This window comes from Rhagoletis pomonella, unplaced genomic scaffold (genome assembly GCF_013731165.1).
Source record: "Rhagoletis pomonella isolate Grant_MI unplaced genomic scaffold, Rhpom_1.0 Rhpom_scaffold_00011, whole genome shotgun sequence".
NCBI classification, from domain to species: Eukaryota; Metazoa; Arthropoda; class Insecta; order Diptera; family Tephritidae; genus Rhagoletis; species Rhagoletis pomonella.
In genome coordinates, this window is record NW_023458565.1 from 24,095,533 (window position 1) to 24,118,349 (window position 22,817).

Below are 22,817 nucleotides of genomic sequence, written 5' to 3' on the forward strand. Positions count from 1 at the left end.
TTTATTTTATTTTATTTATTTTATTTTATTTTATTTTATTTTATTTTGTTTTATTTTATTTTATTTTATTTTATTTTATTTTATTTATTTTATTTTATTTTATTTTATTTTATTTTGTTTTATTTTATTTTATTTTATTTTATTTTATTTTATTTCGTTTTATTTTACATTATTTTTTAATTTTACTTTATTTCTTTAATTTTATTTTACTTTATTCAAATGGAAATATCTTCTAAGCTTTAAAACCCAATTAAGTAGGTACTTGTATGAAAATTTTGCTAACCTCACTTTTCTCCACACACCTGAAAGTAAACTACCTTACTCGCGAACAAACAGTAAACCTTTAAATGCACACAACAAATAGTAGCTACAGAAAATATACAAATATACCACATACATAGATATAGTACACACATACACAAATACGAATTGCAGCAAATGAGAATAACACGTTCGCTAGTTGTTGTTTTTGCTTTTTCTTATTTTTTGTATTTTTATAATTATTTTTTTTAAATTTATTTTTCTTGGCTGCAGACTGAGTGTCTGTGAAGACAACGACTACGACGACGACGACCACGACTTTAACGTTGTTTGTCGGTTATTACTATTCCTGTTTGTCTTTCTGACTGACTGACTGCGTCTGATTGCGCCTTCCTACACACATATAAATATTTATGTATGTCTTTAGTTATTTGTTTTTTTTTTGTGTGTGAATTTTTAGTCTTTTATTTGTCTGTCTGGCAACTGCATTACAACGGGAATACGTATGTATAAACAGACATACATACATATAAATATGTATACATATCTATATACATACATATGTGCTTGCGTAGCATCTCTAGTAAGTAGTAGTCACTTTGTCTGTCTCTCGGTTGCAGTTGCTATTATGTATTGTTTTTGTTCGTCTTTCAACTTGCTGCTGTCAACTAAGAAAAGCAGACAGACAACAGCACGTTGACGTTACATTTGCCTCAGTTGGCGTTAGGCCAAGAATGACAACAACAACAACAATAATTAGAAAACAAATAAAACTGTAAAATATAAAGCCAAAAAATAAGTAGTAAAAGCAAAAACAAACAAGTCGGAAATAGTGCAATTTTTGAAGGAGGAAATGTACATAAATAAATATAAGTATGTATATGTGCTCATATATATTTACATATATACAAGAGATGCCCACGCCCGCACGTACTTTTGGATGTGATGCCTGTTATTGACGCAAAAGCGCATACCTGCAGACACAAATAGGTGCAAAGAAATATATGTACATACAAATATACATACATACATACACTATGTTCAAAAGTGGACACCTTTTAAATCTTTTTGAAAAACTGAAGTTTACTGGCAACATAAGATTCGGTATATTATTTACCGGGTACTGCTTTATTTTTGAGTATTTTTTTTAAAACATAGATTCGTACGTTGTTGAACCTATGGCCATAAAAAAAAATTATTGTATCTAAGCGCAGTGAAGCACACTGGGTAAATAAAAGTTTTTTTGTAAAAAAAAATCATAATCATAATCATAAAATAAATACTTGAAGGATTGTAAGAAGTCTAAAAAAAATTCAGCAAAAACCGCGAAAAATTCTGAAAAGTTTCCGAAAACTTCAAAAAAGTAAAACAGTAGTAACTCAAAAAAACTCCGTGGAGTCCTTAACGGTCCCGAAAAAATGCCGAGGAAATCTGAAAAATTTTGGAAAATATCCCGTAAGATTCCAAGAAATCCAACCAGATCCCCATAAACTAAAGCATGGAAAATTTAAAGTCCAAAAAAACAGAACTTTGCATAAAATCCAGAAAAGGCTCCGAAAATTATCAACATATCATGAAAAACAATCAAGCCCTTGCCAAAAACTCCAAAAAATTAAAAAAAAAATCTGTGGCAAACATGAAAACTTCCTAATAAGCAAGACACTAAACCCGAAAAGTCCTAAACTCTGCCAAAAAAATAACGAGCGAATTTTAAAATTTAAAGTAAGAGCCACTAATAATTGTGAAAATCTCTTAAAGCCGAAAAAATCCCGAAAGAATTTCGAAAAAAATCTTGTGGAGTCTCAAAAAAACGGCTGAGTTTTAAAAATAAAACGTAAAAATGACTGGAAAACTTTTACTTAAAAAGTAAAAAAATAATTTTAAATTTTTTGTGAGAGAATCATATTCTATAATGGAATGTGGACACGTTTTTCACTACCAGCTGCGATATTAATTACACTTTAAATTTTTACGATTTTATAAAAATTTAAGTCTTTATTTCACCGAATATTTTTATTTTTGGCCTCTGTATTTTCAAAGCCAGGATACGAACTAAATAATATAACCCTAGATCGGTTACCTGATGGGGTCGCTTTATCCTTAAAACCCATTTATATTATAAGAGATGCGTTATGTACATTAGGGTGGCCATTAAAAATATCAGCTAAATTTTGCAGAGTGCATCCCTTTATTTTTTTCTATGTTACATACATAGATAAATAAAGATCTCTACGAAAATTAAAAAAAATATTTACCCGTCCCTACCACGGTTTAAAAAAATATTTTATCTTTTTTAAAAAGCAAAGTTCGCCAAATGTTTACTCGACAGTGGACATACTAAAGAAAATAGTTCATAAACACTCAAAAACAGGCTGAGTTATAGCTGGTCAGAGTCCTGCATTTATGTCTGTACATAAATACTTTAAATGTGAAAAAATCGTGGTCGAACCATACAAATAAAGATTCATCAGAAAAGTCTTCATACGCGATATATGTATGCATAGTAAAGAATTTTGTTTTATATTTAAATATACACAACCACATTTAGATATACTAAATTTAGTGCAAATAAAATATAAAAGTCCACCAAAAGTCAACCAATAATGTTGCGCTTAACGGCAAAATACAAAAAAAAAAAAAAATAAAATAAAAAATGACGCAAATAAATAATTTAAATAGCAGTCAGTCACCAGTGCCCAGCAAAGCAATGCGAGAGTGTGCGGAGAATTCATGAATGAAAAACTTTTTCGCAAAATGAAAGGAAATATCATTAATATTAAATTAAGAATAAATAAAAAAATGACCAAAAATAAATGGCAAAATAAACAAAGTGAAAAAAATTCATTGCAGCATTCTTTGCAAAATTAGAAATGTTCTTGCTGTTTTGAAATTCCATTAGGAGCAAGATTGTAGAAGGAGTATGGCTAATTTTTATTTTATTTTACTTCGAATTCCCACCGGTAACCTCTACTAAAAATTAGAACTGAGGTAGTCAACTTTTGGTTGCAATGCGACTGCATCGCCTATGGCAACAGCGCATGTTTTTCATTTCGCAATTCCTGGTTTGTTTACCTATTCGCTGTGCTTCAACGAATTTAGCTGTTTTTTTTCGTTTTTGTTTTAGTTTCTTCACTGCACACCTTGGTGTACAACTCTGTCTGCGCACTCGACGGTCAACCACCAGCCGCCGCAGTTGGCTAACCAATTTTCAGACAAGTTGCTAGACAGCCAAACAAGCAGATAGCCATGTCGGATCATGCGACCGCTATTGTGCCATAGAGTTAGCACAGCTGTGGGCAGACATAACAAAATACCTTAACCCTCTGTACACACCGCGCTTGACTGACTGTGCCTTCACAAATTTTGCAATGACTGCTACTTTGATTATTTACGCTATGCTCTGACGGTGGTTGTGCTAACTCTGCTGGTGATGGTGGTTCATCCGTTGTTGACTAGGCATTTACGTATTTAATTTTGTTTATTTTATTTTTATGTTTTGAATGTCTGCATTCTCCGCCGCTGTTTTTATTTTTTCCTCTAAATATTTATTCGTTTCACTGTTTGGTATTTTGTTACACTTAGTTATTTTTGAATTTCATCGTACTTTTTCTAGTAAGTAGTTTGTGTGTAAACACAATTTAGTTATATTGTTATTGTCGTCACAATGTACCATTTTTTCATTATGCCCAAGCCAAGTGGTTCTTTAATTAGTTTTAGTGGTGGTTTTTTTTGATGAAAAAAAAATGCGTACAGGTCTATTTATTTATATTTAAAAAGACGTACAAATTTATGGATTGTTATAAAAATATTTGTCTACTGGCTGCGTAAAACTAATTCACTTACGCAGCGAGACATTTTTTTACAAAAGAACTAAATAATTTGTAGTTAGGACTTTGATCTTGTTAAAGCGCGGAGATTTATTTTTTGTCACACAATTTCTGAACGATTTTAAATTCATAGCTGTGAAACTTTTGTCCTGAAAAGCTATGAAACTTTTAGCAATTGGACGAGCATAGTGAGAGCTTTCGCCAGATAACAGCAAGCCTGGAAAATAGGTATAGTGGAAAGAAGCTAGTTGCTTTATTAGTATACAAAATTTTGAAAGTTTTGCTCAAAATCCAACATTTTTTATGAGTGGTATATTTTTTCTTCGCTGATTGCAATGAAATTTTCAGCAATGTAATTTTATCAAAAGAAAAAAAATAAAAACAAAAAAATAAATGTAGTATTTCCAGCAAATTTTGGCCCACTTCCATGCAAAAATCAACGTTTTTGGCCATTTTCGGCAATTTTTTAATATTTTTTGTATGAAACCTGTACTAAATATTTGTCGGGCCGCAAAAGTAATGTCAAATTCGAATTTCTCGCCGCAAAGAACCCTCTAATACAGATTTTCCTAGTAAATAAGACGCTTTGTGTACATCTTGTTTGGAGGATGAGTATGGTATAGAAATACTCACATACATATGTATGCATGTCCTACGTACATATGTATTCTAGTAGATGTACACCAAAAACAGCACGCCACTGCGTATGAGTGACGTAGATTTCAGTATGCTTGAGTCCTTTGCTGTACTATAACATAACTTTAGTAGAAGTTTCGCAACTTATAGCAAATATTCAGGTATAAATATCAACTGAGATATTTGCAGTTATGTATATTTAAATGTACAGTTGTATGCATAAATACCTCTCCCTCTCAATCCCATAGCCTCCTCTTTTTTCACTTAATAGTTCTCCTGATAAGGTTTGGCATATCAAAAATGTAGCAAATTTTTTCGCCAAACAAAATGGAATTTTTTCGCAAAAACTGACATATATATGCATGCATAAAAATTTACATTAATTTATAATTTATTGCATTTATTATTATTTTTTGTTTTTATTATTTTGTGAGGAGCATATTTCTTATTTAAAATATTTCATTTATTGCGGTGAATGCCACTGTCATTGCGTTGATTATACTTACTCGCCACTCTAGAAGCGAGTTTGTTTACTTTTGTAGCAGAGCGAACGACCGCAGCGGTGATTTTGACAGCGGCAACGACAGCCAGCCACAACGTCACACCGCAGTGTCACCAGCATTTGCTTTAATATGTAGGTATTTTGTTGTTTTCGCTCTGAATGCGATTTACTTGTTACTTGCATTACTTGTTACTTTTGCATTGTGAATTTACGAGCAATCGTTCGCTGTTGTTGTTGGCCTGCATATACATACATACATATGTACATATTGTTGCAATGATTTGTTTGTGTTGTTATTTGTTACTGCACCTAATGTTATAGTCGTTGTAATTGTTGTCTTTGTTTCAGTCGCCGCCGCTGACGGTTCATTATCAAAATGTGCCAATTAAAGTTCAGTGGCATTGCATTTTGTGTCAACGTCGCGAGCATTTGACGCGTCTACATTTTGTTATTGCTGTTGCTGTTGTTGTTACTGTTTGCGTTGTTTGCAGTTGCAATTCGTACTCTACAATTGGTACTTATGCCATTTGGCGGTGATATGCGAGGCGAGGTGAGGTGGTTGTGTAGAAGAGTGGCGAAGTCAAATACCATATACGGACAGTCAGACTGTCGTCAGAATGGTCGATAGGCAGGAGGCAGGCAGACAGACAGATAGACAAACAAACAAACAAATAATTCCAGCACTACAACAAAAACCACCACAGCCAGACGATGATGGGTATGATACAAACAAACAATCACAGACAGAATGTCAATGCAGTTGCACCGCCATCGCATACAGTGACGCATTGTGGGATGATGAACTGGAATAGTAAATGTTTATGTACATTAGAGTGGTCCAAAGAAATTGTTCCGAAGATAGGATTTGGGGCACCTTCCTAAATTTTTCCTCTTGCCGAAAGAGGTGCTGGTACCGAACCTTACGTTGCTACATATGTATAAACTTAGTTGATGCTCATGATGCTCATATTTTACTCTAGAAGTATTGGGTACATACATATATTAATCAAACAATTGGTTAAGTAGCCTTAATTAATTTCAAATTTAAATTATCTAAAAAACTCGCACAAGCTTCAGTTGTCATGGCAACAGTAGCTTTTTATAAAATCACCTATATTTTTGTAGAAAACTGAAAGTTGGTATAGGTATTAAAAATATCAAAAGGAAACAACTTTTCTAGGATGAAAATTTTCCTCCATACAAAAATTGGACCACTCTAATGTACATAAATACATATATGTATAATTAGTTAAAGCGCCAAGAAAAATAACAACTGGATCAGACCTTGCAGTGAAAACAACTTCAGTGCATACATATGTATATAGCATATGTGCACATTGGTCATATGTACATTAGGGTCGTACAAATAAAAAAAGTAAAGTTGGAATTTCCATGCTCTCACCGCTAGGGTTTTTTTCTATACCGAAAAAATTATACTTCTTTTTTTGAAATCTAAAAATATTTAGAGGTCGCTCAAAGCGATCAAATTTTCCCTTATTTTAATTGGAAAACAAACTAGTTTTCGTGAAAATCAATATTTTTCGACCGGAAAACTTCGTTTCTCCAATGCCCAATGGTTTATTTACCCATTTTTTTGAATTAAGTATTGTTATAGGTCCCCTAAAACCCCAAAAAATTGCATGTGGAACCCATCAAAGATCGCTGGCATTAAAATCTGGTTAAATAAATAATTGGGAGTCTCCAAAACAAAAACAGATCGAAAAATAGCGATTCTGAAGAAATATATACCATTTCCACGAAAAATGATTTTTTCCATATAAAATACATGGACAACTTTGAGCGCTTTGACCGACCTCTAATTATTATTTGATTTCGAAAAACACGGGGTATATTTATTCGATATAGAACAATTCAAGGAGATGCGAGCATTAAAATTCGTACTTTAATTTTTCCACATGCATTTTTTGACCACCCTAATGCACATACATAAATATGCACATTGTAGGTATGCAAGCGAAGTGTGAATGACTGCTATATATAGAAGTTAGATTTTTAAATATATCTACATATCCATATGCATATGTATCTACATACATAAATATGTGCATATATGTAAGCACATTCTGCAGGAATGTAAGTATTTTTGCGGTTGATAACATTATTCTGTTGTCGGTTATTCATACTGCTTTGTTTTTTAAATATGCAAGCGTGTATATGTATGCTTATATTCAAGTTTATTACATACATTTGGTTTGGATATATTTGGATGTATGGATTTATTAAAAAAATTGAATTTTTACTTTAAATATAGGGTGCGAATGTAATTTTGTCTTCTTCAAGCTGCTTCAGATGCTTCAGATTTTTATCCTCTTGTTGAAATATTTAATATGCATTAAACAACAATGAGGCTTTCTTCCCTAATAAAAGAAAATGCGATCAAACGTTCTTGGTGAATAGATATTCTGCCGAAATCCACCATAAAATCTAAATTTTGTTAACTTTGGTCTTAAAACTGTCGCGCCCATTTCTAAGGGTTTGTCATCTTATACAAAAATCTTACCGAGCAAACATTTTTACTGGGCGGGTATTCTACCAGAAGCCGCAATAAAACTTAAATTTTTGCAAATGTTTTTCGACACCTCAATGCTTTGTTCATTCTCTGTCGTACAAACAACTGAATTTGGCCGGCATTTGTAAAACATTGTAAGTTTTAAAAACGAAACACCATTCATCCATTTTTGACCGCCACTGTAAGTACATCACTGTTTTTATCTTTACTATATAAACTATATAGGTAAACCGAGGCTGCATACACAACAGATGTTTATTATTTTCTTTACATGACTAACTGATTCTGGTAAAAATTTACTGCAGTTTCTTTTGTAAAATTGTATTCAGGACGAAGGTTGTTAAGATCTACACACTTCTATTGACTGAAGATCACATTTCATATAAAAGACATGATGATTGTGTCCGCAGAATACAAACCCTCTGCAGCAGATTGCTTTTGTACTTAGGAAAATGAAAACTATAGAACATACATAAATCGAACTGCGGTCTACACATCCTTGTAAAAAAGGACGGCGCCTTCATGATATGATTACAGCATTACTTAACACTTATATACATACATACTTACTGGACTTTTTTGTTATAAAACATTTAAAATATATTAACAGTAAGTAATGAATCAAAGTTCGTATTCAAGTGGCCTCTACTAGATGAACTAGATGAGATATAAGTATCTGACACACCCTTTACGCCTATACATACATATGCATGTACGAAAATTTTCATAGTAAAGTGCATATTTTTCTCTCTAGAGTCTACAATTCTCTTCTTCACTGGTTGAAAAGTTGAAAATTATAAATCCTCAAGGGCTTAAAGCGCAATAGCTTGTATAAATATGTATTTACTTACATATATACATACATACATATATTGGTACATACATGCATGAGACCTTTGGAATGCAGGAATTTATGCATACGCGAGTTTCACAAACAAATGCTCATGTGTAGGTGTACATATTTAAGTATATACATACATATATATGTATTTCCAGCAATGCGGTCACGTACCACTGGCAATGAAAAAATTGCACACAGATTTTTTTAACGACATTGAAGAGTAAATTCAACTGCACTTCTTGCAGGCGCAAGGAAAATGGTAAGCGAAAATTTTAAATTTTTCCCTAAATTTAAATATTTAGATACTATTGGATTTGCAGTAGCTGTAAATTTATATCGATAAAAATTAGAGGTCGCAAATACAAGAAACTTATTTTTAAATTTTTGAAATTTTAAATTTTTAATTTAATGAAAAAGACATACTTATAGGCGATTCACAAGATGTCACAACAGTCATATTATCATAAAGCCATACATTTTAAAAGGACACCTTGTGAATCAACAAATTATGAAAAAAATGTCTATTCATGGCTTAAAAATACTTGACTGAAATTATTTTGAGCGGAAAATGCCGATTATTTTTATATTTTTAGGGACTTTTCCGTAATTTTTCAGATTTTTTTTGAACTTTTAAGAGATCTTTGCAAGTTTTTTATATTGTTTTGGGAATTTAGGGGATTTACAAGGAGCCTTTCGGGTTCTTGGCACTTTTTAGGGACTCGAGATTTCTTTGATTAATCTATGAAGTTTTTTTCAGGATTTCGCCAGATTTCCTCGGGATATTTCGAGACTGTTAGAGGATTTTTGAGAACCTTTCGTCATTTATCGAGTCGTTTTGGCACTTTTCGGCATCCTTCTTGTTTTTTTTTTTTGGAGTTTTTCGAAACTTCGCGGCACATTTTTAATATCTACGGATTTTTTTTGAGCTTTTGCGGAGTTTTTTTGCGATCTTTTGCGATCTTTTGGGAGCTATTTCGGGATTTTCAAGATATATTTTAAAATTTTCTGAAGTTATTTAGGATTTCGCCAGATTTTGACGGGTTCTTTCAGAACTTTTCGGGACATTTTGTCATATATCATAATTTTTGTTATTTTTCGTGACTTTTAGAGACATCTTCGAATTTATTTTCGGAAATTTGCGGAGTTTTCGGGATCACTTGTTTGAATGTTTTCGGAATTTTTTCAGTGCCTCACCGGATTATTTTCTGATCGTTCGGAACTTTTCGGGATTTTTTGGACTTTTTCAGCTTATGTATTTTGAAATATTTCGGAATTTTTTGGAACTTAAAATTTTAAATTTGCCATTTTATCAGATGCGAACTCAAATTTTTTTTTTAGATTAGTTTTAATTGGATTTTTTTATTTTATTTCAATATTCGTGAAATTGTCACACAGTCCAACGAGGAAAATATATGTTTTGATCTACTCCTAATGACAAGCGTCATACACACAACCGGCGACCAGCATTTTGCATTGTGTCTGGTCAAAACAGGATGTTTGGTATCGGATTTCATTAGCTGCACTAAATACTGCATAAGTACAAACCTACCTACCGAATGGCAGCCACTTGTGTCTGATCACATGATGTGCTCATATGTAAATATGTATATGTACATACATATGTATGCATGCACATTAGGATATGTGTGTGTGTGTAGTTGGTAGCGAGTTACTGATATTTATAAAAAATTGTTATTGTAATATGAAACTTTTGTGCAGTGAAAAAAAAGAAAAACTTATTGAAAAAATGTAAACAATGCACATATGCACATTTGTGTGTGTATGCATGTAAGTATGTGCAGTATTTATAAATAAAGTATCAGTAGCCACATTGGCTTATGAGATACATATGTATGCAGTTGCTTCAAGTGCTAAAACATTGAAATACCTAACTGAGTCACTTGCCGAGCGAAATGATGATAAGCAAAAGTTGATGGGAAGCGCTTAAAAACAAGAATACATAGTAGTTAGGTGACAGGTTGAGGCCGAGGTTTTGCTGCACTGACTTGATTTTTTCTAACATCTAAAGAACCCAAGAACTATCGCCACTTTTGAAAGGCAGACTTTTATGAGAAATATTGCGCATTTATACGCTTAAATTCCTAAGCTCTTAAACCGCTCCGTGCTCGAGTTAGAATTTTATTACTATTCGTTATAATTTGTTTACCAATAAAACGTGTCAAGCTCTTTTCCGTACAGGGTATACTATGTAGCTTACATTCTTCTTCTAGTTATCTTCGTACAAACTTTTTTATCAGGCTCTCTTTTGTTTATAATTTATTATCTTGTTTACTTGGCAAAAATATCAACTGCAGCGCATTTATATTTGACCGTGAAATTTAGTTATGTTCCCTTTTAAAAAGATTACATTTTTAAGCGTTTTTTTTTGAAGCTTTCATATTGTGGATTTATTAAAATGCGACTTTCTTTAGAATTTTGCTTTCGGCAGCCTTTGCTGATTACCGTGCATTGCATGCATGAATACTTACATACATATGTATGTGAAATAAAATTTTACAAATATTGCAACATATTGCTGTTGGCATTTGAGGCAAGCATAAACACACATACTTACATACATAGTATATTTTAGCCGCTTATCTGCATTCCCGAATTTTACTTTTTAACCGAGACTTTGCTATGCTTTTTGCTGGCTGCCTGACGTTGTTTGATGTTACTTATTTTTTAATTTTTTTTTTGTTTTTGTCAGTCTGTTAGGTTTCATTTAAAAAATTGTTACTTTTTTTGCGCAGTGTCCGTCTGCTTTTAATCAAGTTATATATTATTTTATGTTTCTTTCTTTTGTAAAAGTTTTAAAATTTTAATCACTGCTTTTTTTTGCTGTTTCTTTTGCTTGTTTTGTCTACACCCTGCAGCTGTTATCAATATGCATGTATGCATGTTTGTATGTATGTAAGTATGCATATCGGCGACGCAGCCATTTACGTCAGCAACGGAATCAGTCTGCGTAGTCTGGCAGTTAAAATAAAGCTTTAATTGCGCTTTTTGTGGGCATTTTTTTCAAGTATTTTTTTTTTAGCGTTTAACTTCATAAAGTTTGATTTAAAAACTCAGATGCTGGGTGGCTGTTTTGTAGGGTACTCAATTGTAGTATTTGTATGGGAATGGGTACATTGAGGATCAAGTGTCAACCAATTCAGAGAAGAGAGCTCTTATATATATTAAAAAAAAAAATTATAATAAATATGCTTGCTAGATATAAAAAAAAAATAAATGATCAGCTCAAAAATTCCATTGAGAAGCTCTGGACCGTTCTCGTTATTTTTTAGGGAAACCTATGTGACGACTTTAATGTATTGCAAACTCGGCAACGACAGTTTGGCGCCAAGTTCACTGTCAAACGCCGCCCTTCTATTTTAAAGAGGCAGTGTGAATTTTCGAAAATCTCTACGCAGCACTAACTCTGTCATCAGAAAAGTGCCAATGACCGTTATTTTAACCAAAAAGTGTACATAAAAGCATATAACTGTAGCTAAAAGAATTGTTTTCGTTTTTATATGTATTACGGTGGTCTCTAAAATATCAACATCAAAATTTTGCTTTGGGTAACCCTTTATTTTGTGCTGCGTACAAAACAAAAACAGCCACGAAAATCTCAAAATTAAAAAAAATGTATTTAAAATTAAATCAAATAAATTTCGGGTTAAAAAACTTTTTTTTCTCAAGAATTGGACATAAAATTGACTTGGAATCTGATAAATTTGACATATTATTGAAAGTTATTCATATTTTAAAGAAGTTAAATTTTTTCAAACTCTGGTAGGGACCTCAAACTTTTTATACATTTTGAGTTTTTCGTTGATGCCTTAATTTTGTACTTAGAAAAAAAAATAAAGGGTGTGAGGTTTAAGAAGATTTTAGTTTGGCAATACTTTTGAAAGGCAATTTCAAAAATGAGAGTTCAAATGTAAGACCTTACCTGTATATATGTGATAAAGTTATATTTTTGTTTTTTAATTAAGAACTTTTTTCATCGCTATAGAGTAATTTGAAATTTGATGGAATTAAAAACTTGCACTATGTCAGACCGCTCTTCACTGGCACTTGGATCTTATAACTCTGACTAACATTTGGAATATTTTTTAAGTTTTTGAAATAAAGATTTGGGCGTTTTAGTTTTAACGCCATGCGGGTTCACTAGTATTTTTTATTTCGCCAACGTTTACTCTTTACGTTGTCTGATAATTATTAGTTATTTCACTCCTCTTCCTTTATTTTCATAATTTTTATCTTCTCCATCTCCGTCGCCGTTTTCGTCAATATTTTTATCGTATAACGTTTATCATACAACGTCAAAAAATAAACCTTGGATTATAGCTCTTATCGGTGAAATAAAAAAAAAAATTTTAATCGAGAGATATTCGAGATAACAGTTATTTTTGGGCCCTGGTGAAAAATGATCAAAAAATAAATAAAACAACAAAACGACGATTATTCAATACCGAAAAAGAGAAAAAAAAAATAAATCTTGGAATTAAACGGTTATTTTCGATCTCTGATTGGGGTCAAGGTGTGCGGTGGTCTATGTTTTTTTCTATTATTCAGTGCCATCCTGAGATTTGTAGGGTATTTGCTGCATGCCCGCCGGGTTGGCTAGTTTCATCATACAATACTTTGAAAATGTTTTTGCTTACAGCTGATTTATTTTTTCTAATCAATCCTGCAGCATTAGGTTTCTTTACTCAGTTTAGTATGAAGGAAAGTTAGCTCAAAGCTGCAAAAAAGTTCGCACTATTCCCACTGAAGTAAAGTTTTTAAATAGACTTTGGATTGTCTTAGAAAAAAAATATATTGCGGTCAATTCCTCAACCGACCAATCAACAATCTACAAAAAAAGTACTATGTATACAATTGAGTTGAGCAAATATAAAAGTCACAACGAGATGCGGTCGAATTTCTTTTAAGTATTTCCCTTGTGGACAAGCTAGCTTAACTTCAAAAGCCAATAAATGTATTCTATATACATACATACTTGCCAGACGACAAAATACCCAGTAAACCACACACACACTCACACTCGCATACAAATACATAATTGGTAATGGCTTGCACGTGCCAGACACTTTTGCGAATTTTACTGCTTAGCCTAATGGCATATCTGTCTGCTCTAAAAAGTCACCAACAAACCAATATTACCAACGCCAACCACATCCAGCTTAGTTAAATATATGGCACACACTAATACTCAATGCTGGCACAACATGTTTTTACTTGCGACCTGCATATTCAGCATTTTAAGTATATGTTGTTTGACATTTTGGAGCGCACGTAAACGCACGGCTACATCTTCGAAGTTTTTATGTACTTCATTTGCTTTTATTTGATTTTACACACCACTATGTTGTTCAAAGTTTCTGCAACGGCGGCTGCGGCGTCGGCGTCGGCGTCAATTGGTGCGGGCGACTTAAGAGCGCCACACACACGCACTTAAGTATTTACCTATGCATTCAGCTTATGTTTGGCTGTGTGTTGCAGCGTGACGCGTCATTTCGGCCTCTTTATTTTGTTCGCGCTCTTCCTCACATTTTGGCTATCGACACTTAGCTGCTTACAAGTAAGCGAAAGTCCTTGAAGTCTTCGGTAGACGATTCAAATTACTTCCACTTAAGCTGTGTGTGTGTGTGAGTTGAGTATGAAATTCTACCCAGCTGAGTTACGTAGTATAATTTAGGCTGCTTCCAATGTTGCCAGAGTCAATTTGCAAGTCAATTTTTCAGAAAAAAAGGAGACGACGAAGGAGCAGTGTTTTCTGATTTGAAACAATGTGGAAATGTGGAAAGAATATTTTTCCTAATTAATTACAAAAAAAAAGAAATAAAATAGAAGTTCCAACCCTTTCTGGGATTTTAAGAGTTAAAGTTTTCTTAAAAAAAATGCTTCAGGAGGTACTAAATTTAAGGTACCGAATCAAATGCTCAAAAAATCAGCAAAGCAGTTTACAAAAATAGTGAAACTGAATTTCATTAAAACAAAATGGGCTGTTTAATAAAATTAAAATTTTTTTTTTTTAACCAATTTTGAAGCTCACAATTTTTTGGTTGAAACACATTTTTTTTCCGGAAATTTACATACAGTTTTTTAATAAGGAAATCTGGCAACACTAGCTGCTCAAAAGCCCTCTCTATCTCTCTCTTTTTCTCTGTTTTCCTGGCACTCTCTCCCATTCTTTTACTTGTTCCTTCTGCGCCTTTGTATTTGTGTCTGCGATTATGCAACGTAGGCGTAGGAAATTTATGCAACTACCGCAATGTAGACATCAACGGCGCGACGCTTTGTTGGCTTTTCATTTCCTAAATTGTTTCTCGTTTTTGTGTTTTTTTTTTGCTGTCATGTCTGTCGCATAATCGCTTAAGGATATTCTAACTCACGAAGGCACACAAGGCTTGTCTGTGCCAATTCTTATCCACATCAATGCGGCTGCTGTCGCCATCACAATCAAGTCGGATTATTTTTGTGTGCCGAAAATTGGTAGTATGCATGTATGCATGTATGCTTATCCTGAACGCTGCAAGGTTTCGCGTAAGTCGCTGCAAGTAAATATTTTATTGCTCGAAGATATTTAAGTTTTAGTTGGTTATGCCTTTTTGCGTTAATCTATGCTAGGCATGTTTGCCTTTTTGGCATAACAAAGTTTTGCGTAGAATAATAATTCAGCAGCACTTTTTCAAGCAATTTAACTCACTTTTAGTCATGCACACACTTCAAACGCGCTCTCTGCTGCCACCTGCAAGTGATGTGCATACACGTTTCTTCCTTCGTTAGGTTTTCGCATTCTTTCTTTGCGCTCTTTATCGTTTCCAAGGCTGTGCTTAGGTTGAAGGTGCCTACTTTTGCTCTATGAAATTTTTTGCCTCATACATTATTAAACCATTATTCTTCCCATCTCCATCCATTCTACTCAAATTTAACTCAAGTTTCTTTGCTTTGTTTATTCGATTTTATTTTATTTGTTTGCTTTGCCTTAAGTACTTTTAAAATTTTCATTCAAGGACGTCTCCAGTCTGGCAGTCTGGCAGCCTGCATATCTCATTTCCTGGTATTGCTTATAAGGATATTAATTTTTTCTTTTATTTTGCGTATGCGCTTTGAAATTTAAGTTGCTCGAAGTGGATTGAAAATGACGCCTGAATACTTATTTAGATGGCTGTCGTTTAGGTAACCCTTTGGCAAACTTTTTCGGTTAAGTACCTAAATGATGTGCGTAGGTCTCTTCAAATTGGTACATATGTATGTACATGTGGAATCTACATTGTAGACAGATATATGTATATTCCATTCAGACATATGTAAATATGATACGCGCATGTAGGTGTAACGCCATTAGATTGATTGTATTTTTTGAGAAAATATGCAAATCTTTTTAGCAAAAAAAAAATGCTAAAAGTTCGGCGTAAGAAAATACAAAAAAAAAATATATATATATTAGAGCATACACATACATACTAAAGGTACAGTTACACACATTTGTAATTATGGCTGTGCGAAGCTTGTCCCACTGCTAAACAGTCTTCTTACGCAGCTGCTTATATCTGAGTGGTCTGATTTTTTATATATATACACTTATTGTGGCTCACATTTCAATTATCTCCCTTAGATACAGCATGCAATCAAAATATGCTAGCTTTTGTAGGAAAAGTACCGAGCTCAGTTTTAATGATGAAATACGATGACTACTCAATGTTACTCATACGCACTGTGGCACATGCTGTACCACATGTTGAACATATGGATATCAATATGAGGATATTTATTGGCTTTAATAAAAAAAAAAAAACAAAAAAATGAATTGAAAGATGAAAAAAATACTTAATATAAACATGATTTAAAAGAAAGCTTAGGTTACAGTTGGGGCACTTTAGATGATATTTTTCCGCCACAGCAAACTGAGTGTCCTATTGTGACAATACATATATTGTTTTTTAGGCCAAGCACAGCAGTTATAGAGCCCTCGATAAGCGCAGAAACCACCAATAGGCAGCAACCCCTGAGAAGAGCTTCTGATAGCCGAACGGCAATCGGAGTGCTTCGCAAATGGTCGCATAAGATCACTTCGTCATCAAGGTAATTTTTTTTTGAATGTCACAACTTTATCGCAGGTAACTTCATAGCCAGATAAGAGGCGCTTGAGGAGTTGCCACAGAATAAAGAGACTGCTAAGAGAGCTAATCGAAGGCTGAGGTTTTCTACTTTGGAATGCACGGTCACTAGGCACTTTTGGGTCACGGCTAAACCGGCGCACAGTGGGCGAGCCCCATATAAAGTATGGAAAAGAGTACAAATCGTGCAGCGATTTTTCTATAATTTTGTATCTGTAGTATTTTTGCTTAGAAATGAAGAAATCTGAAAAATTTAATCGATTGGCAAACTGCCACACCCACTACACCTGGGGCGGATATGCTAAATTTTATCCGACTTTGAAGAAATTCGGTTTGTAACTTAGTTTTAGCCAAAAAGATTTAAATCTGTAAGATGATCAAAATCAGCCGACTGCCACGCCTACCAGCTATAAAAACCAATATTTTTTAAACCGTATAATATCACATATCTGCGTCCTAATGTAGTGGGCGTGAAAGTGCACCAATCTATGTACATACATCATCAGCCATTTCTAGAGAATAGCACTACATATCTGTTTTTGTGAAGCGCCCATCGGCATTACTCTACAACTCTAAAACCCTCTCGACTTACGAAATATGAATGCTGCTTTTCTAATTTTAATATCTCTTCATTTAATCACACCCTAGAATATTTCCATACATATGGAAGAGTTTAACAGCTGCTACTCGGTGTTAAGGTAATTTCATTAAATAGGTAACTTAAGTCTGCAGACTAATTTATTGTTAGCAAAAGCCAGACGTTAATAAACACTCAGTCATACATGCATGCATGTTTGTGCAATGCAATAAATATTTGAATATATGCGAATTACCGCAAGGAGCTATTAAGTCGAATATTAAAGTAGGCACATGCATACATACATACGTTTATAAGCTTTAATTTGCAAATTTACGCTCTGTGTTTGTACGTACATTTTAAAAACATTTTAGACTAAGTAAAGTGCTGCATCTTCTGTTGTGGATATTTGGACGGAGCGGGGACGCATCCGTGAGTAAGTGTGGTAATTTCCATTTTGAACTATAAATTTTATATCATTGGGTCCTAACTAATGAACAGTTAGGAAATAGTAATTCAGATCCAAGCTGATCAGTAGCAAAAGATAGCGAGCCGTGATAGTGTACGAATTCGAGAATTGGGTCGTAGAGACGCACGCGTAAGACAAGCCGAAGCGGCAGTAGCCGGCAGTGGGTGAAGGAATTCCCACCACGATTCAAGGCCAAAAATCCAGGAGATAAGTAAGTAAGTAAAATGTAGAAGGCCAGCCGCAGCTTCGAAAGAAGCCAGGTTGAAGTATGGAAAAGGCTGGCAATTTGCAGCTACTGCAGCAGATTAAAAACAAAATTTCTTTGCGAGCGCCTTGGAAAATACGCAATTAGCCATTTTGAAAGCATTAAAAGTTATTAAAATGAAATAGCTAAGTAATTGCTAAAAAGTCAGGAGTTTGGAGAGCTGTTTTTCAGTTCACGTTGCTGTAAAAAAACTCTTTATACCACAGTAGAGCCACGATCAACAGTTTTGTTTTAACTCTCTGTACTTTTATATCGTGCTGGGTTAGATGGAAAGCTCTCTATGAATAACAAAGCATTCTGCAATTCTGATTTTTAGGTAAAATAGCAACGATCATATGAAGCATTTACACTCAGCTTTCTATATACATATATAGTTTACATATATAAATGCGAGTAGAATAAAGCCTCTATTTACACATCGCTGCTTTATTTAACCAAAAAAACCCTCGAAAAAAAATTTTAAGCCTTTTTGCGTAAAAGCTTTCAATAATATCTCTGCTATCTCTCTACGAATAACCAAGCCTTATGCAATTTTAATTTGTATATCAAATAGTAGCGATCAGAGCGAGCTTTTACCCTGAGCTTTCTATACACATATTTTGCAGAACACGAGAGTAGAGTAAATGATCTCTTTGTCCATCACTGCTTCATGTTACCAAAATAAAGTCCTGGGAAGAAAAGTTTTAAAGCTTTCTTTAGTAAAAGCTTTCAATGATCTTCTCATATTATGAATCAGTCGGAAAACAGCTTTTTAAGTATTCCGCTAATATATGTGTGTAGATTTGTGGTGGGCATCGCTTTGCACTTATGCTGAGCTTTTTTAAGCATTTTATAATCTACAGAACGCTTTTGAAGCTTTAACTGGGAGATATGTCTTGTCCATGACCACTGTAGATCAGTGATAGGCACTGCCTTAGATGCGGACAGAGTTTTTTGGGCTTTCTATATACATATACATATTTTTCATATTCATGCAAATCGTAAAAGCTCTCTTTGCCTATTACTTATGTAGATACATAAGTCTTATGTGTATGTTTATGTAGATCAGTGAAGATCTCGCTCATATAAAATCTATATAAAGCTTTAAAAAGCTTCTTCCGGGGAATGTGCTTTGACCGTAACTAATGCAGATGCATATTAAAACTTTTCATATACGTAATTAATGAGAAACACAGCAAAGAAGACATTTACAAAATACATATTTATCTAATCGAATTACATACGCATGCTCATACATATATATGTGAACATGTACTTGTGCAATCTATAGGTTAAAATGGCGCCCGCAACATGTTATCTATGTGTGTCAAACGCAAGGGCAGACGCATAAATTCATTAATAAAAGGCTTTTAAAGGCGTTGTTTCGTAGAAAATAGAGCATACCACGAGTTTGCAATTTGCACAAATATCCAGACAGCAAACAAACATGCATGCCTATGTACATATGTACATACATATTTATGTATTGTATATATCTATGTAGGCGTATAGACGCCGTAATAAACACACCAAAGTAAACAATTAAAGGACACTTACATATGTACGTAATATGTATTTGGCAAACACTGTACAAGTGTTCATACATGTATGTATGTATGTATATGCATAAATATTAAATGTCAACTTATACATAGATATGTAGGTGGATTATAACGACAATAGACGGCATAGAAACATATAAATGTAGGTATGCTTGACTGTTTGTTTGATTCAAGTTGCAGATATGCAGACAAAAATTTTCCATTTCACTGAATGTCCTTAAACTAAGAAGGGAACCTACAAATGCTGGTACATACTTATGTATGCACAAGCATAATTTCATACAGTTAATGGCCCTAAAGAATGCTTATTTGCATAGAGTTCACCTTAAACGCACAGACATATGTATGTACATTTGATCATACATAGGTATGTATGTAGGTACATATACATTTCGTAGTCACAAATGTTATCCATGTCTGGGTATCCCTTTGAGCATCCCATCATTTCGGTCTAACACATTTTCCAATTCACTTAGCAAAGGAGCGCTGACGCACAAAAAACAGTCACCGTCACAGTCGCTATGCAAATACTTTTTATTTTATTTTTTTTTTGTTGATCTTCTTCTCTCTCGTGCTCGTTTGTCTGTGAATAAAGCCATTAACGTAGAACAAAAGAGGAAATTGAAACATTAAAATTTTATTGTTTGCCAAATTTGACTAAGAATTGCACTTTGCTATTATAATTCCAATTGTTATTGTAGCGACAGTTGTGGGCAAATATTAAGTATGTGTATACATACATATTTATGTATGTATTTATGAATTTTCCAAGTCACGCGCACCCATTCAAGTAAATATACAGTGCCGGCAATTTGAATAGTTTCGAATAATTTTTTTTTAATAAAAATATAGCAAATTCTACAGCAAAAACCACGTAAATACGATTTTCAAACTTTATACAAGTTATGATAATTCAACAAACTTTCATACAAATTTTAAACTTTTTTAAAAACTTGAAACTCTCAACTTAATATAATAAAATTGAACGTATTCTAAAATTGCATAATCAAAAGAACCGATATTTTTTTAAGTTTGCAATTTTGTTGAAAATTTGTTGAATTCTTATAAATTTTTTAGAAAATTTGAAAATTGGTCTTACGTTATTTTTGCCATAGAATATGCTACATTAAAAAAAAAAAGTATTGAAATTAAATAAACAAACGGAAAACTGTCAATTCTGAAGATCAAAAAGAAGCGCTATTTAAGTGGCCAGCACTGTAAAAGCATGTACGTGCTGAAAAGGCATTGCGTATGACTATTGTTGATAAAGAATTTGCATTAAGTTTATGGTCAAGTAGCATTTTAGTAACAGTTCTGGCTTTAACTGTACTTTAACTATATAAGATAGTCTGAGATATTTTATAGGCCATTAGGCAGGGTAAAAGCTTTTCTTATTATTGGAGAGCGTACGTTTTACGAATAAACAGGTAAAGTGAATTGGGTAACAAGAAATAGCGTTTTCAAAGCATTTGAGAGGGGGGGGTCTGCTACTTAGTTTGGTTGTGGTTGGTTTGATTGGAAGATTAATAAAACGGGTGCAAGAATTTGATGCCGCCGCATTAAGTTAAATTATTAAATGAAATATTTGATTTGTTTTTCGTACGATTAAGATGACATACATTCATTTATGGAGGATTATTACTATACCAAATGCTAAAATTTGAGTCTTATTCCGGTCGCATTTCAGGATTTCAATTTTTTTTTTTGACGTGCTCTAATATGTATGTATGTAATGAGGTGATGAAAGATGAAAATTATGCGTTCTTTTTGAACGAAATATTAAAACTTTATTTTTTTTACTGTTTTTTATATTTTATTTTATTTTATTTTATTTTATTTAGTTTTATTTTATTTTAGTTTATTTAATTTAATTTAGTTTAATTTTATTTTATTTTATGTTATTTTATTTTATTTTATTATTAATTTTTTTTTGTTAAAAAATGGCCAGCATTTGGCTATCAACTATGATATAAAATTTTCCAATGTATATAAACAAAAACTCTGGTATTAAGAAAATATAAAAGTTCTCGCGATATAACAAAATTAAGAGGTCACAAGTGAAAAAAATGTGTATCTATGGAGCATTTTCGTATGGAAGATTTGACAACAACGAGTTGTTTTGTTTTATTGTACAAATTGCAATTGTCTGAATACCCTTACTAAGTTTACATTAAACACACTTATAACACCGCATTACAGTAAATTTTAAGCACAAAAAAAAATATATACATATATTCGCGAAATTTGGTACCAAAATTGTAAAATTGCGTTTTTAGTTTTTCTCTCTGGCGTCAGAATTTTTTAAATGTACTTTGAAGTTTCAAATGTGGAATAACAATATGACTATCAAATAAAAGAGAAAATTCTGTAGAATTAAAAATATAATAAACTTTTTTTTGTGCAAAATATATTTTTGAAATTTTATTCATGAATATCCATAAAAATTTGCGATATTTATTAAAAAAAATTATATGCCAAGAGCTAATATACATACGACCACATCCTAGAATTTCGTCCTTCTAACTTTATGAGCTTAAAAAATAAAATTAAGTTGGAGGGTATTTCCAATAACTACTCGTAAACTAAAAAGCTTTATTTTTTTATTCTACAGATTTTCTCTTTAATTTGGTACCCATAATTTTTTGAATTAAGCATCTCTTTGAAATTTCAAAGTACTGACATCAGAGAAAAAAACTGAAAACGCAGTTTTACTATTTCTGACCCATAGCTTCAAGAGTAAATTGGCTGTTTCGTGTTTTTTTTTTTATTTTTTTCATTTTTGTTGCACGGTGTAATATTATATTTTCCATAAATTTCATATTTAGTTAAACTTACGGGTACAGGATTGTCCGGCTCAGTGTGCAGAAGTGTTTGATCTTCGGGCAACAGTGGAATTGGTAATGTTAGAGCGACAGTGGCACGACGTTTTAGCGCCGTGACACGATAACAATTTATGACAACAATCAAAACGCTGATGCATGCGACGCCCAAAGAAATGCCAACTGCAATCAATAATATACGACCTGCAAAGGTAAAAATAAAAACGAAAGAAAAGTTGTTAAATATATATATATGTACAAAGAAAGTAATTTGTCACTATACTATATTATTTTGTTTTTTCGTTATTTAAAAAAATAATATACTGTTTATAAATAAAATAAATTATAATGCCGCATTTACATTAGGCATCAAATGATATGCAATTTAATGACAAATTTGTGCATTAAAAAATTAGAAAAGCTGTCATTAAA

General features: G+C 32.8%; 1 protein-coding gene across 1 annotated transcript in view; it reads right to left on the reverse strand.

Annotated features, from left to right (window-relative positions):
* LOC118746876 (AF4/FMR2 family member lilli-like) overlaps positions 1-22,588 on the reverse strand; it is a 71,854-nt gene extending 49,266 nt beyond the window's left edge. The window contains exon 1 of the mRNA XM_036480837.1: positions 22,402-22,588. The gene's annotated coding sequence lies outside the window, so the exon portion shown is untranslated. The remainder of the gene's footprint in view (positions 1-22,401) is intronic.
* Positions 22,589-22,817: the final 229 nt, after the last annotated feature.